This window comes from Ranitomeya imitator, chromosome 4, assembly GCF_032444005.1.
Source record: "Ranitomeya imitator isolate aRanImi1 chromosome 4, aRanImi1.pri, whole genome shotgun sequence".
In the NCBI taxonomy this organism is placed as follows: domain Eukaryota; kingdom Metazoa; phylum Chordata; class Amphibia; order Anura; family Dendrobatidae; genus Ranitomeya; species Ranitomeya imitator.
The window spans coordinates 220,483,627-220,501,012 of record NC_091285.1 but is presented as its reverse complement, the minus strand read 5'-3'; the positions used below and the strand labels follow the sequence as shown (position 1 = coordinate 220,501,012).

General features: G+C 44.2%; 1 protein-coding gene and 1 long non-coding RNA gene across 2 annotated transcripts in view; one reads left to right on the top strand and one right to left on the bottom strand.

Annotated features, from left to right (window-relative positions):
* The window catches only part of LOC138674481 (solute carrier family 23 member 1-like), a 994,669-nt gene that overhangs the window by 165,682 nt on the left and 811,601 nt on the right, over positions 1–17,386 (bottom strand). The window lies entirely within an intron of this gene.
* LOC138674044 (uncharacterized) lies at positions 14,578–15,229 on the top strand. The gene is made up of 3 exons (XR_011320446.1): positions 14,578–14,598; positions 14,706–14,780; positions 15,127–15,229. It is a non-coding gene; the product is annotated as an uncharacterized lncRNA (long non-coding RNA).

Sequence of the window (17,386 nt, the reverse complement as noted above, 5' to 3'; positions counted from 1 at the left end):
ATTCACATCCGTGAGGGGGACGAATGGAAGACGGCTTTTAACACCAGGGATTGGCATTATGAATATCTGGTGATGCCCTTCGGGCTCTGTAATGCCCCAGCCATTTTCCAAGACTTTGTGAATGACATCTTCTGGGAGATGCTCATCTCCTCGGTCGTAGTCTATCTGGATGATATTCTCATCTACTCTCCAGATATTGACTCCCATCGGAGAGATATTCGCAAAGTTTTTGACCTCTTACGGGCAAACTCCCTTTACGCCAAGTTGGAGAAGTGTGTGTTTGAGCAGGAGTCCTTGCCTTTCCTTGGCTATATCATCTCTGCCAAGGGTTTGGCTATGGATCCTGCCGAGCTACAGGCTGTGATGGACTGGCAAGAACCCCATTCTCTTAAAGTGGTGCAGCGCTTTATGGGGTTCATTAATTACTATCGCCACTTCATCCTACACTTCTCAACTTTGTTAGCTCCCTTGGTTGCCCTCACCAAGAAGGGAGCAAATCCCAAGTTGTGGTCAGAGGAGGTCTCCAAGGCCTTTCTCTTGATTAAGTCACACTTCGCTAGCACTTCCATCCTACATCGCCCCGATGTAGATAAGCTATTTATTATGGAGGTGGATCAGTCCTCTTCCAAAAGGATGCTCAAGGTCGGAAGTATCCTTGCTTCTTCTTCTCCAAGACCTTTTCACCAGCGGAGAGGAATTATTCCATCATGGACAGGGAGTTGCTAGCCATGAAGTTGGCTTTCTCAGAGTGGAGACACCTCTTGGAGGGAGCTCGCTTTCCCTTCCAAGTGTTCACAGACCACCAGAACTTAGTGTACTTACAGACGGCCCAGCGGCTGAATTCTCGCCAGGCTAAATGGTCCCTGTTCTTCTCCCGGTTCCATTCTACTCTCCATTTTTTCTCCAGGGAGAACTTTCGTGCTGACACTCTCTCTCGCTCCTTAGTGTCATCTGAGGAGGAGGAGGAAGAGCCTCGGCTTAATGTCCCTTCTGAGAGCCTGAGAACTGTTGCTCCAGTTTCGCTAGAGTCTGTGCCTCCAGGCAAGACTTTTGTTTCATCTAATTTGCGACCGGAGGTTCTCTCTCGGGCTCACTCGTTCAGGGTGGGTGGACATTTTGGGACCAAGAGGACATCTGAGCTTCTGGCGAGGACGTACTGGTAGCCGCATATGGCCCGTGACGTCGGGGACTATATTCAGGCGTGTGTCTCCTGCGCCAGGAATCGGTCTCCTCGACAACGGCCTGCTGGGCAACGTTACCGCCTGCCGGTGGCAGACAGGCCCTGGGAGATGGTTGGGATGGACTTCATGGTGGGCTTACCCAAGTCTCGTAACTGCACCGTTATCTGGGTTGTCACCGATCATTTCTCTAAGATGGTGCACTTGGTGCTGCTTCCACGGTTACCTTCTGCACGGGCCTTGGCAGCATTGTTCATTAAACATATTTTCCATTTACATGGCATGCCTGATAAAATTGTCAGTGACCGGGGTCCCCAGTTCACGTCTCGGTTTTGGAGAGAGCTCTATTGTTTACTCAGCATAGAACTAAATCTCTCCTCTACATATCATTCCGAGACGAATGTGTTGGTAGAGAGAGCCAACCAGACTCTGATGACATATTTGCAACATTTTGTCTCTTCTAGGCAGGATGACTGGGCAGAATTTGCTCTAAACAACGCCGTAACCGATTCCACTGGGCAGACTCCTTTTCTCCTTAACTCTACTTACAACTGTTCAGAACTGCAAAGTGGGACAGGAACGTATGTGTCATGGATGGGTGCATTTTTTGTACTTCAGCAACTGGCGCAGTCACACTTGCACCATGTTCCTGACATCTGCATGCACCATTGTAAGCATTTCCAGTTCCTCTTCCATTACTGCACACCTTGCGCATTTTCTAATTGCTAGGTCTCTTAAAATCAAGTTTTTATTTATTATTTAAAATAAATTGGTCACCTGTAGTCAAAGCGTATTTTTTGAGTTCACTTCCACAGTTATGTACCTCAAATCATGTAATACTCTATGGTTGAGTAATTGAATTCAGAAACATTTTTCAATGCATTTAATGAGTGTTATATAACAACGAAATGTACCATGGAGCACCTAATAGTTTATGAATGAGTAATTGAATATAGAAAAATGTTTTAATGCTTTTTTGGAGTGTTGTATGCCACCGAAATGTACCACAGAACATGTAATAGTTTATGGATGAGTACCATTAACTGATTGCAAAAACCTTTTCAATGATTTTTTGGACTGTTATATAACACCAAAATATACCAGAGACCACGTAATGGTATATTGATGAGTAATTGAATACGGAAAAATGTTTAATGCATTTTTGGAGCATTATATAACACAGAAATGTAAGCAAAGCAGCTAATATTTTATGCATGACATTATATTAAATTTTTTCACCTAACAAATAAATAGATGGTCAGCTGCCACAGCTATATATTTGGGAAAAGACTGCAAAACCCTAATTCCTACCTCAAAACTGTATTCAGCCACTCTCCCTGCTCCTGCAGCTTGCTCTCACTACCTAGATTCAACCCCTTTCTGACATATGACGTACTATCCCGTCGAGGTGGGGTGGGCCCGTATGACCTCCGACGGGATAGTACGTCATACGCGATCGGCTGCCCTCACGGGGGGAGCGCTGCCTATCGCAGCTGACATCTGGCACTATGTGCCAGGAGCGGTCACGGATCGCCCCCGGCACATTAACCCCCAGCACATCACGATCAAACATGATCGCGGTGTGCCGGCGGTGCAGGGAAGCATCGCGCAGGGAGGGGGCTCCCTGCAGGCTTCCCTGAGACCCCCGCAGCAACCCGATGTGATAGCGTTGCTGCGAGGGTCTCCTACCTCCCTCCCTGTAGCAGGCCCGGATCCAAAATGGCCGCGACATCCGGGTCCTGCAGGGAGGAAGGTGGCTTACCAAGTGCCTGTTCAGAGCAGGCGCTTGGTAAGCATGCACTGCTCTCAGACAGAACGGTGATCTGACAGAGTGCTGTGCAAACTGTCAGATCAACGATCTTTGATGTCCCCCCCGGGACAAAGTAAAAAAGTAAAAAAACATTTTTCCAAATGTGTAAAAAAAAAAAAAAATAAATTCCTAAATAGTGAAAAAAAATAATATTATTCCCATAAATACATTTCTTTATCTCAATAAAAAAAAACAATAAAAGTACACATATTTAGTATCACTGCGTCTGTAACGACCCGACCTATAAAACTGGCCCACTAGTTAACCCCTTCAGTAAGCACCGTAAGGGAAAAAAAAAAAAAACGAGGCAAAAAACGCTTTATTATCATACCGCCTAACAAAAAGTGGAATAACACGCGATCAAAAAGACGGATATAAATAAACATGGTACCGCTGAAAGCGTCATCTTGTCCCGCAAAAAACGAGCTGCCATACAGCATCATCAGCAAAAAATTTAAAAGGTATAGTCCTGAGAATAAAGCGATGCAAAAATAATTATTTTTTCTATAAAATAGTTTTTATCGTATAAAAGCGCCAAAACATAAAAAATGATATAAATGAGGTATCACAGTAATCGTACTGACCTGAAGAATAAAACTGCTTTATCAATTTTACCAAACGCGGAACGGTATAAACGCCTCCCCCAAAAGAAATTAATGAATAGCTGGTTTTTGGTCATTCTGCCTCACAAAAATCGGAATAAAAAGCGATCAAAAAATGTCACGTGCCCGAAAATGTTACCAATAAAAACATCAACTCGTCCCGCAAAAAACAAGACCTCACATGACTCTGTGGACCAAAATATGGAAAAAATTATAGCACTCAAAATGTCGTAACGCAAAAAATATTTTTTGCAATAAAAAGCGTCTTTCAGTGTGTGACGGCTGCCAATCATAAAAATCCGCTAAAAAGTCTGCATAAAAGTAAATCAAACCCCCCCTTCATCACCCCCTTAGTTAGGGAAAAAATTTAAAAATTTATTTATTTCCATTTTCCCATTAGTGCTAGGGTTAGGGTTAGGGTTAGGGTTAGGGCTAGGGTTAGGGCTAGGGTTAAGGCTACAGTTAGGGTTGGGGCTAATGTTTGGGTTAGGGCTAAAGTTACAGTTAGGGTTTAGATTACATTTACGGTTGGGGATAGGGTTGGGATTAGGGTTTCAGTTATATTTGGGGGGTTTCGACTGTTTAGGCACATCAGGGGCTCTCCAAACACGACATGGCGTCCGACCTCAATTCCAGCCAAATCTGCGTTGAAAAAGTAAAACAGTGCTCCTTCCTTTCCGATCTCTCCCGTGTGCCCAAACAGGGGTTTACCCCAACATATAGGATATCAGCGTACTCATGACAAATAGTACAACTACTATTGGGGTCCAATTTCTCCTGTTACCCTTGGGAAAATACAAAACTGGGGGCTAAAAATAATTTTTGTGGGAAAAAAAAGATTTTTTATTTTCACGGCTCTGCGTTATAAACTGTAGTGAAACACTTGGGGGCTCAAAGTTCTCAGAACACATCTACATAAGTTACTTGGGGGGTTTAGTTTCCAATATGGGGTCACTTGTGGGGGGTTTCTACTGTTTCGGTACATTAGGGGCTCTGCAAACGCAATGTGACACCTGCAGACTATTCCATCTAAGTCTGCATTCCAAATGGCGCTCTTTCCCTTCCGAGCCCTCCCATACATCCAAACAGTGGTTCCCCCCACATATGGGGTATCAGCGCACTCAGGACAAATTGTCAACAAATTTTGGGGTCCAATTTCTCCTGTTACCCTTGGGAAAATACAAAACTGGGGGCTAAAAAATAATTTTTGTGGGAAAAAAAATGTTGTTTTATTTTTACGGCTCTGCATTATAAACTTCTGTGAAGCCCTTGGTGGGTCAAAGCGCTCAACACACATCTAGATAAGTTACTTAGGGCGTCTACTTTCCAAAATGGTGTCACTTGTGGGAGGTTTCTACTGTTTAGGTACATTAGGGGCTCTGCAAACGCAATGTGACACCTGCAGACCATTCCTGTTGTGAATTCTGCTTTTGGGTTCCCTCCAGTGGTTGTAGGTGGTAATGCAGTTGTCCCTGAGTTGCAGTCCTGGTCAGGTGTTTCTGCTGATTGCAGTTCTGACTGGGGTATTTAGGTGTGCAGGATTCATTAGTCCTTGCCAGTTGTTCATGGTTCTGGGAGGTTTTGGATCTTTGTCTGGTTCCTCCTGCCTTGCTGCCAATTCAGCAAAGATAAGTGTCTGGTTTTTGTTTCTGTGGCACACATGCTGTGTGCTTAATAATTCTGTGCTATTCATTTGTTTTCTCTTGTCCAGCTTAGACTGTGTCAGTGTTTTCTCAGTCTTGTTGGATTCTCTGGAGTTGCAGATATACGCTCCACATCTTTAGTTAGATGGTGGAGTTTTTTGTATTTTCTGCTGTGGATATTTTTGGAAGGATTTTAATACTGACCGCTTAGTATTCTGTCCTATCCTTTCCTATTTTAGCTAGAGTGGCCTCTTTTGCTATATCCTGTTTTCTGCCTGTGTGTGTCTTTTCCTCTACTACTCACAGTCAATATTTGTAGGGGCTGCCTATCCTTTGGGGTTCTGCTCTGAGGCAAGGTAGAATTCGTATTTCCATCTATAGGGGTATATAGTCCTCCGGCTGTGTCGAGGTGTCTAGGATTTGTTAGGCACACCCCACAGCTACTTCTAGTTGCAGTGTTAAGTTCAGGATTTGCGGTCAGTACAGTTTACACCAACTCCAGAGAAAGTTCCATGCGGCTCCAAGGTCACCGGATCATAACAGTACAATTGGCCAATAATGAGTTAAATGCATCTCAGGAGAAGGGAAGAAAGGTGTTGAGCCATTTTTTTTTCTGCACTCTGTTTTGTCTTCTCTTCCCTCTTTTTCTCTGGGTGGCTGAGGAGTCTTGTGCTAGCATGGATATTCAGGAATTAGCTTCTTGTGTGGACCAGCTTGCTGCTAGGGTACAGGGTATTTCTGATTATATTGTTCAGACTCCTGTTTTAGAGCCGAAGATTCCTACTCCTGATTTGTTTTTTGGTGACAGGTCCAAATTTTTGAGTTTTAAAAACAACTGTAAACTGTTTTTTGCTCTGAGACCTCGATCCTCCGGTGATTCCATTCAGCAGGTTAAAATCATCATCTCCCTGCTGCGTGGCGATCCACAGGATTGGGCATTTTCCCTGGAATCTTTTTTCAGGCTTTAGGTTTATTATATGATGAACCTAATTCTGTGGATCAAGTGGAGAAGACCTTGTTGGCCCTGTCTGAGGGTCAAGAGGCGGCAGAATTGTATTGTCAGAAATTTAGAAAATGGTCTGTGTTGACTAAATGGAATGATGATGCTTTGGCGGCAATTTTCAGTAAGGGTCTTTCTGAATCCGTTAAAGATGTTATGGTGGGGTTTCCCACGCCTTTCGGTCTGAGTGATTCTATGTCTTTGGCCATTTAGATTGATCGGCGCTTGCGGGAGCGCAGAACTGTGTGCGCTGTGGCGTTGTCCTCAGAGCAATGCAGGGTGATAGGATTCTGTCTAGAACGGAACGACAAGGTTTCAGACGTCAGAATAGGTTGTCTTATTATTGTGGCGACGCTTCTCATGTCATTTCTGTCTGCCCTAAGCGGACAAAGAGGATCGGCAGTTCATTTACCATCAGTACTGTACAACCTAAATTTCTGTTATCTGTGTCCTTGATCTGCTCATTGTCATCATTTTCTGTCATGGCGTTTGTGGATTCAGGCGCCGCCTTGAACTTAATGGGCTTTGACTTTGCTAGGCGTTGTGGTTTTCCCTTGCAGCCTTTGCAGAACCCTATTCCTTTAAGGGGCATTGATGCTACACCTTTGGCAAAAAATAAGCCCCAGTTTTGGACACAGGTGACCATGCGCATGGCCCCAGCCCATCAGGAAGATTGTCGATTTCTGGTGTTGCATAATTTGCATGATGGTATCGTGCTGGGTTTTCCGTGGTTGCAGGTACATAATCCTGTGTTGGACTGGAAGGGAGCTAGTTGGTTTACGAAGATTGACCTTCGGGGGGCATATAATCTTGTTTGTATTAAGCAGGGTGATGAATGGAAAACTGCGTTTAATACGCCCTAAGGCCATTTTGAATACCTTGTAATGCCATTCGGACTCTCTTTTTTCAGTCCTTCATGCATGATATCTTCCGGACTTATCTTGATAAATTCTTGATTGTATATTTGGACGATATTTTGATTTTTTCCGATGATTGGGAGTCTCATGTGCAACAGGTCAGGATGGTATTTCAGATCCTTTGTGACAATGCTTTGTTTGTGAAGGGGTCTAAGTGTCTCTATGGGGTGCAGAAGGTTTCTTTTTTGGGCTTCATTTTTTCTCCCTCATCTATGGAGATGGATCCGGTTAAGTTTCAGGCCATTCATGATTGGATTCAACCCATATCCGTGAAGAGCCTTCGGAAATTTTGGGGTTTTGCAAATTTTTATCGCCGTTTCATTGCTAACTTCTCTAGCGTGGTTAAACCCTTGACCGCTTTGACGAAGAAAGGCGCTGATGTGGCGAATTGGTCCTCTGCGGCTGTCGCTGCCTTTCAGGAGCTTAAACGCCGATTTACTTCTGCTCCGGTGTTGCGCCAACCGGATGTTTCTCTTCCTTTTCAGGTTGAGATTGACGCTTCTGAGATTGGGGCAGGGGCCGTTTTGTCTCAGAGGGATCCTGTTGGTTCAACAACTTTTGTGGTCCAATTTCATCTCTTACCCTTGGGAAAATAAAAAATTGGGGGCGAAAAGATAATTTTTGTGAAAAAATATGATTTTTTATTTTTATGGTTCTGCTTTATAAACTTCTGTGAAGCACTTGGAGGGTCAAAGTGCTCACCACACCTCTAGATAAGTTCCTTAGGCAGTCTATTTTCCAAAATGGTGTCACTTGTGGGGGTTTTCAATGTTTAGGCACATCAGTGGCTCTCCAAACGCAACATGGCATCCCATCTCAATTCCTGTCAATTTTGCATTGAAAAGTCAAATGGCACTCCTTTGCTTTCGAGCTCTGTCATGCGCCCAAACAGTGGTTTACCCCCACATATGGGGTATCAGTGTACTCAGGACAAATTGTACAACAACTTCTGTGGTCCATTTTCTCCTGTTACCCTTGGTAAAATAAAACAAATTGGAGCTGAAATAAATTTTTTGTGAAAAAAAGTTAAATGTTCATTTTTATTTAAACATTCCAAAAATTCCTGTGAGGCACCAGAAGGGTTAATAAACTTATTGAATATGGTTTTGAGCATCTTGAGGGGTGCAGTTTTTAGAATGGTGTCACACTTGGGTATTTTCTATCATATAGACCCCTCAAAATGACTTCAAATGAGATGTGGTCCCTAAAAAAAATGGTGTTGTAAAAATGAGAAATTGGTGGTCAACTTTTAACCCTTATAACTCCCTAACAAAAAAAAATTTTGGTTCAAAAATTGTGCTGATGTAAAGTAGACATGTGGGAAATGTTACTTATTAAGTATTTTGTGTGACATATCTCTGTGATTTAATTGCATAAAAATTCAAAGTTGGAAAATTGCGAAATTTTCAAAATGTTCACCAAATTTCCATTTTTTTCACAAATAAACGCAGGTAATATCAAAGAAATTTTACCACTATCATCAAGTTCAATATGTCATGAGAAAACAATGTCAGAATAACTGGGATCCATTGAAGCGTTCCAGAGTTATAACCTCATAAAAGGACAGTGGTCAGAATTGTAAAAATTGGCCCGGTCATTAACGTGCAAACCGCCCTTGGGGGTAAAGGGGTTAATGCAGATTGTATCTGATACTAACAGCAAAGCAGAAAATTAGGAATGTTAGTATGATGATTCAGCTTCAGCAGCAGTATCAACACTACAGGAATATGAGTCACTAAACTGTGCACACACACGCCTGCACAAGCACTCTCTAACTCCAATATCGACTGTCACAGAGCTGTGCAATGGCATCAGTGTGCTGAGTCTGGCACTACCTGTCATTTTATGACCCCTGATGATGTCAGATGGCCAGCCAATCAGAGTAATGTCCCTGCCAAGATGGCAACGGCATTACAGTGACTCACATGCAATCCCAGAATGATTATTTACGGTGAAACAGGCACCAAACATGCAGGGTCGGGATTCAAGTTTGAATTCGAGCACAGTCTAATGCTTGCAAAGTGCCGAGCACATACGAGCACCCAGATATTCGAGTGATATCCGAGTATCACCAAGCACATTCGCTCATCCTTACCAACTAACCAATTTTTTCTAGAGTATGTGAGGATCACACATAAACAATGAGAGTACATACATGCTCCATACAGGTGTGATCCTTAGTTGAATTCAAAAAAGGAACCTCAGTGCTCTAAGGCAACAATGCTAATCATGGTCATGCCTGTATAAACAGTAATGGCACCACTCTTCCATATGTTCCTATTATATCAACAAAACAATAAAACTAAAACTTGATGACTTAGTAAACTAGTCTAATTCACATTAGTAAAATAAGAAGGAAGCTGTTCTGTTAAATGTCTATTTTCACAAGGTGTTCCCCCGACAATTCAATAACTCTGGTTGGCAAGCTTACTTTGTTTGATTCAATATATTTACAGAACGAAAAAAGTAGAATACAAAGGAAAGTGGTTTCATAGCTGCTAAATGGATTGGTCGGGAATTGAAGTTGCGCCAAAGCAAAGAATTTATCTATTCATAAACAGTATTCCATAAATATTAGTGAAAGGAACATTTATGCCATGTAGGTGATTATTCAAGGAGTACTTGCAAGACTAGGCAATACCGACACAGTCAAACTTCATTTTGTCTTTGGGATCCTGTCCAAGCAACAATATTGCTCCAATCCAATGCTTGAAATTGTGCAGTTATCCCTTCTCCCTGCCAACAGAGAATGTTACTCCATCTGTTTCTTTTTGAACAGTAACATTGTGGCCAGGTAAGATTGCTCATTGACATTTTTCTTTCTCTTTCCATGCAAAATGTGAAGTTCTAGTGAAAGCAAACTCCAAAAATAAAGAAGCTCCTATTTATGCAGCATATGGGAAAGCTTTTAAAATCCTTTATCTCAGATTAAAAGGGTTAGAGATATAATTGAAAACATAGGGGACAATATATCAAACTGTTTTTGCCAGAAAGTAGGCGTAAAACAGTTTAAAACATTGCCAAATTTTTGAGCAACATGGAGTTGCGCAAAAACATTGTGACTTTTGGTATTTTCATGCCAGTTTGATGCAGCGCCATCAAAATGAATGGAGCTGAGGAGGAGCTGGGCAAGAAGGCGCATGGCCATGTAAGCAGATTACTTGAATGCAACAGTTAAAACAATGAGACAGTGGTACTTAACCAACACTGTGTATTTGAAAAACACGGAATGGAAATCTACCATATATACTCATGTATAAGCCAAGATTTTCAGCAACAACTTTTGTGCCGAAAACACGCCCCTCTGCTTATACACAAGTCAATTGTCCCAAACGCTGGCGGGGGAGGGGGAGAAGTGTAGCAAAGGCAAGAGCAGGTGGCTGTGACACAGAGACAGCTGCAGCTGCAGCCGCCAGCTAACAGAAAACATCATACTGACTCTCCGTTCCTGCATCTCTGTCCCTGCATCTCCGATGTCCCGGAGTCAGTGGCTCTCCTCTCCTGTACTGAGCGGTCACGTGGTACCGCTCATTAAGATAATAAATATGGATGCATCTCCACTTCCATAGGCAAGGAGCTCATATTCATTACCTTAATGACCGGCATCACGTAACCACTTAGCAGAGGAGAGGAGAGCCACCGGCGCCGGGAAAACAGAGATGCAGGGATGAAGATGCAGGCGCGAGGAGCATGAGTATGATGGGGAGGGGGGCAATGTGAGCCATGCATACAACCAGGGGAAGGGGGGAGCCAAGCCATGTGGGATGGGGAGCTGAGCATGCGGGACTAGGGGAGCTGAGCAATGTGGGATCAGGGGAGCTGAGCAATGCAGGACCGGGGGAGCTGAGCAATGTGGGACCGGGAGAGCCATGCATATAACAAGGGGAGCCACACATACCAGGATAGGACGAGGGGTGCCACATACCAGGACAGGATGGGGGAGCCACATACCAGGAAAGAATGAGGCAAGCCTCTTACCAGGACAGGACAGGGGAAGCCATATACCAAGACAGGAAGGGGGAGCCATGCATAGCAGGACAGAGATAAGGGGGACAATACATACCCAGCTTATACTCAAGTCAATAAGCTTACCCAGTGTTAGGGCTAGCGGAACGCACCGAGTAAATAGAGATGTTTATTATAAATGGTGCATTCGCAGCCCGGGGTCCACCGTGCAGGAGGAACCTGCTGCTAGCGAATGGTGGCACTGTTTGGCGGTATAGACAAGCTCTGTTACCTCACAGAGTAACCGTGAAAGGAAAGCACTGTGCCCTGTTAGCCTCACAGGAGCACAAGGTTACTGCCAAGCTGATAGCAGTCAGTGGTTATGCAACACGCAATCTCCACACCGGAGAATCCAGTATTCTAGGGGCTTATTTCAGCCGGGTCCCTGAACACACTCATACAATCTCCTCACCGGAGGAGCCGGTATTCTAGTGGCTTATTTCAGCCGGGTCCCTGAATATATTTTCACATAACCACACTGGCGCAAAGCACATAACTTAGATTTGATACTAGCGCATGGCCCTGTGGCCATGCGAACCTTATTTAGCTGCAGCACATACAGGACCTTCCTAGAAGGACCAATGAGAGGCTGCCACAGAGCCTGATGAACTTCAGGACCTTCCTGGAGAACCAATGGGTCTTGCTGCAGTATCTGAGCATGTGACCCTCGATCTCCAATGAGAGATCTTACCCTGGGCATGCTCAGAAGGGGAAAAGCAGGACTTAGTCCCAAAAGCGTCTGCTCGCCGCTGCCCAACACTGGCTTCAATGGCAAAAGCTGGAAAAGCAGCAGTAACCCTTTGGACAGAGTCAGACTGAGCGAGATGCTGGGACCGACGTCTCTGCTGAGCAGGCTCCACTGCGGCAGGAGAAGAATGGGAGACCGCAGCGGAGATGGCCTGAGATTCCCCCTGTGCAGAGGTGGGAATTCGACCCCTAACACCCAGCTTTCCATGGCAAAAGTAGGTGCCTCGGCTTATACTTGGGTCGGCTTATACTCGTGTATATATATATATACACACAAGTAAGCACTCTAAAGTGGGTAAAAGTAACAGGATAAATACAGTATATTATGACACATCGATATGACTAATGCAATATCTATGCTGTGTTCTATTATATACACTGTTCTTGTTATCTATTAGTTAAATGACTGTTAATGCCTTTATTTCTCAACTTCACGGGTGTCACTCCCACTACTAGGCTCGTCCTTGTCGTAGTCTCCATAAACACCTCTGATGGCATTACCAGGGGTCACCGGTATTTCCTGCTAGGCCACAAATCCTAGATATGTGAGTAACTAGGTATACAGTGTGCTTGTCACACTAGCCTTCTTGTTCCCTGAAGCACTGCCCTAGCCCACACTCTGTACCATCTGCGCTGGAAGTAATGGCCTTTGCTACAGCCAGATCATCTCTCGTGCCTGGTTCAGATTTGGTCACAGTCTTCTACTGGTGCTGCTTACATAACTTCTACTGACTTACCCTGCAGATATCCTATTGACACTGTTTATGGACTTCTTTTGGCTCTGCTTAAGGTATTTTACTGGCACTGGTCAAAGACTTCTTCTGGTGCTGGTCTCAGACTTCTACTGGTGCTGGTCTCAGACTTCTATTAGTGCGGGAAATGGATCCTCCGGCATCTGACTGCTCTCAGACACTTCTGTGGCGATAGTGGCTGTATGACCAATTAACAGCCACACAACCTGTCCTCATACAGGTTCTAGAGATAGCAAAGGCGTGCACTCTGATCGGTGTGGATTGGTGCAGGCTGAACCACGGTAACTTCATAAATAAATAAACAACAGCCGCACTCGATATTTTGTTTTTTCATATGCAAATAAAGTAATTTATTATTTTCACCACAGTGGTATTTGCGAAACTGGGGTCACCACAATCATATATCGAGGTACTAGGTAACGTTTCGGCCCCGTTGTGGGCCTTTGTCAAACCTCACTAGAAAACAATAAGAATTGCACAATGTTACAAATTTGAAAAAAAGGAATATGAAAAAAATAAAAATAAAAGAACAGGGACACAAAACAAAACAAAACAGTGCTATACATAAGCAGCGACTAGTGGTAGTGTAAACCCAATACAGACACTATATGTACAAAATATACTATATGTACAAAATATACAAAGGGTATATATCAAGCCAATATCTGAAAAGGGAAATTATGCGTATATCTATATTCATAGAGCCAGCATGCAAGTTGGCGTGGTATCAACGAAAGGCATCCAGATTTACGCTTCTGAAAAATTACATACGAGCACTAATAAAAGAGGAAGGGCGACTAACCTTGTTGTAAAAAGAAAAAAGTGGAGGGTACCCCAAAGTAACGAAACAGGTAGTAAGGCAGGATCCAGGCGGAGACTGGAGGGGGGGGGGGGGGGAAGGAAAAGAAAGGTATACCATTAAGTAGGATAGGGATATATAGTACGAGAGTAAGGGGCGGGGGAACATGACATAACATACCGTATAATGCAAAAGCGGGAAAAAAGAAGGTAGGTCAGGAAAGGGGAAACAAATACTTATTTATTCTTACTTACTTACTTACTTACTTATTTATTTCTTATTTATTTATTTTTATTTTTATTTATTTCATTTTTCAGTTTATCCATCATACTCATCCCATGATCTCACCCCCTTTTTTTCTCCTTCTCTTCCTTCTGTCCTCATTTTTATTTTTATTTTTATTTCCTTTTTTCCCCCTTATTTTTCCTTCCACCACTTCGGTCATATTCCCCATAGCCCATCATTTCACACTCTGACACATTTCCTTTTCTCCCAGGCTTTCTTTCATTCCCATACTATACCGGTGCCAGCCCATCTATTGTCTCCCAGCGCTTTACTTCTGCGCTGATGCTCCCTTCACTCTTATGACGCTTGCTCCCCTCCTTTAATATAGATACCAGGTTTGGCAATGCACCGCCACTACCGACCCTCTAGTGCGCAGGCGCTAGTCTTTTTTCCTTCAGCGCGCCGCCGTTGCTCCCCGACTCTCTCAAGTGCGCATGCACCGCCGCCGTATGCTCCTTTCCTAGCGTGCCCCATCCTCCCCGCGCTATATTTGTGTTCCAGCCCTCGGCTCTACATCCTGCCTAGTGCGCAGTCGCGCTCTTTACGCCGGCCCCATATCCTAACCTTTCCTGCGCTGCCGTACTCCTCCCTATCTGTCTGGCCCTGCGCTCCAGCCCTCGCTCCAGCCTTGTACTTCCTGTGCCGCCCCTTTATTAACCCCACGGTTCTACACGGCTCCACACATCACCGCAGGCACGCAGCACACCGGATCCACAGGTATTCGCTGCTCCCTTCTAGGCTGTGTCCCCCCTGTCTTCCCCACAGCTGACTCATGCTCTTTATATCTTTTACAGCGCATACTGGGAATTTGTTTCCCCTTTCCTGACCTACCTTCTTTTTTCCCGCTTTTGCATTATACGGTATGTTATGTCATGTTCCCCCGCCCCTTACTCTCGTACTATATATCCCTATCCTACTTAATGGTATACCTTTCTTATCCTTCCCCCCCCCCCCCCCCCCCCTCCAGTCTCCGCCTGGATCCTGCCTTACTACCTGTTTCGTTACTTTGGGGTACCCTCCACTTTTTTCTTTTTACAACAAGGTTAGTCGCCCTTCCTCTTTTATTAGTGCTCGTATGTAATTTTTCAGAAGCGTAAATCTGGATGCCTTTCGTTGATACCACGCCAACTTGCATGCTGGCTCTATGAATATAGATATACGCATAATTTCCCTTTTCAGATATTGGCTTGATATATACCCTTTGTATATTTTGTACATATAGTATATTTTGTACATATAGTGTCTGTATTGGGTTTACACTACCACTAGTCGCTGCTTATGTATAGCACTGTTTTGTTTTGTTTTGTGTCCCTGTTCTTTTATTTTTATTTTTTTCATATTCCTTTTTTTCAAATTTGTAACATTGTGCAATTCTTATTGTTTTCTAGTGAGGTTTGACAAAGGCCCACAACGGGGCCGAAACGTTACCTAGTACCTCGATATATGATTGTGGTGACCCCAGTTTCGCAAATACCACTGTGGTGAAAATAATAAATTGCTCATACAGGTTCTGGCAACCAACTGCCTCTTCTCGGATCGGCCAGGCCTTTTATAATTAGTAACTGCAATATAGGTGTCACCTGACCTTGTGTTGTCTTTAAACTCTTCCTGTGGGAACATAAGTTTCCACTAAGGCCGGCGTCACACTGGCATTTTAAACGGCAGAGTGCAATGCGATAAAAAATCGCATTGCACTCGGACCAATGTTAAGCTATGGGGCAGCTCCCAGCAGCCGACTTTTTGTCAGCCGTTTTCCTCGGTCTGAGACAATCGCACACCACTCGGATATCATCCTGATGTGCATTATAAGCGGACCCCAGCAATGGAGGATATGGAGAAATTCATTTCTCCGCCTCCTCCGCAGCTGTGCTCTGATCCTCCCTGTGCGAGAGAATCGGAGCACAGATGCATGACACTCGGCTCCTGCTCTGCTTCAATGCATCGGATGCAATACGCCAGTGTGACGCCAGCCTAATAAGTTTCTACCACTGTAGTTCTTTCTTTACTTTCACTTTCACCTTTGACCAGCAAATAACGATGTTCCCTTGCAATTTCTCAACTAGACATCAGTTCATCAACTGTATTCTTCTCTCTTGTCCACTTCTTTACAGCTATGCCCACCGGTCACATTTATGAAAAGTTCAGGTGTTTTGTTTCTGACTGGCGTAACACTTCTGGCAAGATGAAAAGAGATGCACGTCACTGAGAATGTGTGCCAAATTCATTAAGTGATGTGTGCCTCTTAATTAATTTGGTGCATCATATTCCAATAAGCACCTTACTAGGATTGGAGAGCACAACGCCAGTCTTAGGCCGGCATCACACTAGCGAGTTTTACGGACGTATGAGGGGCGCACAAAATACGCATTGCACACGGACCAATGATTTTCTATGGGGCAGCTCCTATCTGCCGTATTATACAGTCTTGTACGGCCGTAGAAAATCGCAGCGTGCTGGGTTTGTCAGCGTATTGAGCAAAAAATCTGCCAATGAAAGTCAATGGGGCGAGAAAAATATGGATTACACACGGACCAACAATGCGAGAAATACGCAGCGGTGTTCTATAGAAAAGGTGGCAATTCAGTGCGGTGTACAATAAAATCACACTGACAGGTTTTATTAGAATAGATAGAATAAATGTCTACACATAGTAATGGGATACATATATATATATATATGTCAGTGAGTCATATGTATATATTTATATGATCTGATGATCTCGAGCGTGGGAATTTTTCAGAATATTTTCTCACGCTTGAGTTCATCTGAGGTTATGCCAGCAGGGGGCGCATCACCACAAGTCTAGGTAGCTACGTTCCCCTGCTTTCCATTTATTCCCGGGGTTTTTAGAGGCAGGGGCGGCTGCATTAGCAGGCTCCTGCTTGTAAAATTAGTTAACCCCTTCAGATGGATTTACGGCGTGGGACAAGACTGAACGACGGAAGGTATGGGATATTGTTGTTTTTTTATTTTAACTTTGTTTCAGGTGACAAGGGTCTTCGATTGGATTGAGAGTATAATTTTTAGGGGTCGAGTTCCCGCCTCTGCACAGGGGGAATCTCGGGTTATCTCCGCTATGGTCTCCCATTCTTCTCCTGCCGCAGTGGAGCCTGCTCAGCGGAGACGTCGGTCCCAGCGTCTTGCTCAGTCCCACTCTCTACAAGAGTTACTGCTGCTTTTCCGGCTTCTGCCTTTGAAGTCAGTGCTGGGCAGTGGCGAGCAGACGCTTCTGGGACTAAGTCCTGCTTTTCTCCTTCTGAGCATGCCCTGAGTAAGATTTCTCAGTGGAGATCGAGGGTCACATGGTCAGATACTGCATCTAAGTCCATTGGTCCTTTCAGGAAGGTCCTTTAAGTGCTAGGACTAAGTCCTGCTTTGCACACATTGAGCATGCCCAGGGAAAGATCTCGCAGTGGAGATTTAGGGTCACATGCTCAGGTATGGCAGTCTCTCATTGGTCCTTCTAGGAAGGTCTTTTACTTGCTGCAGCTATATAAGGCTGTCAATTCATATATGTGCTTTGCGCCAGTGTGGTTATGCATGAGTGTGTTCAGGGACCCAGCTGAAATAAGCCCTTAGAATACCGGCACCTCCGGTGAGGAGATTGTATGAGTGTGTTCAGGGACCCGGCTGAAATAAGCCCCTAGA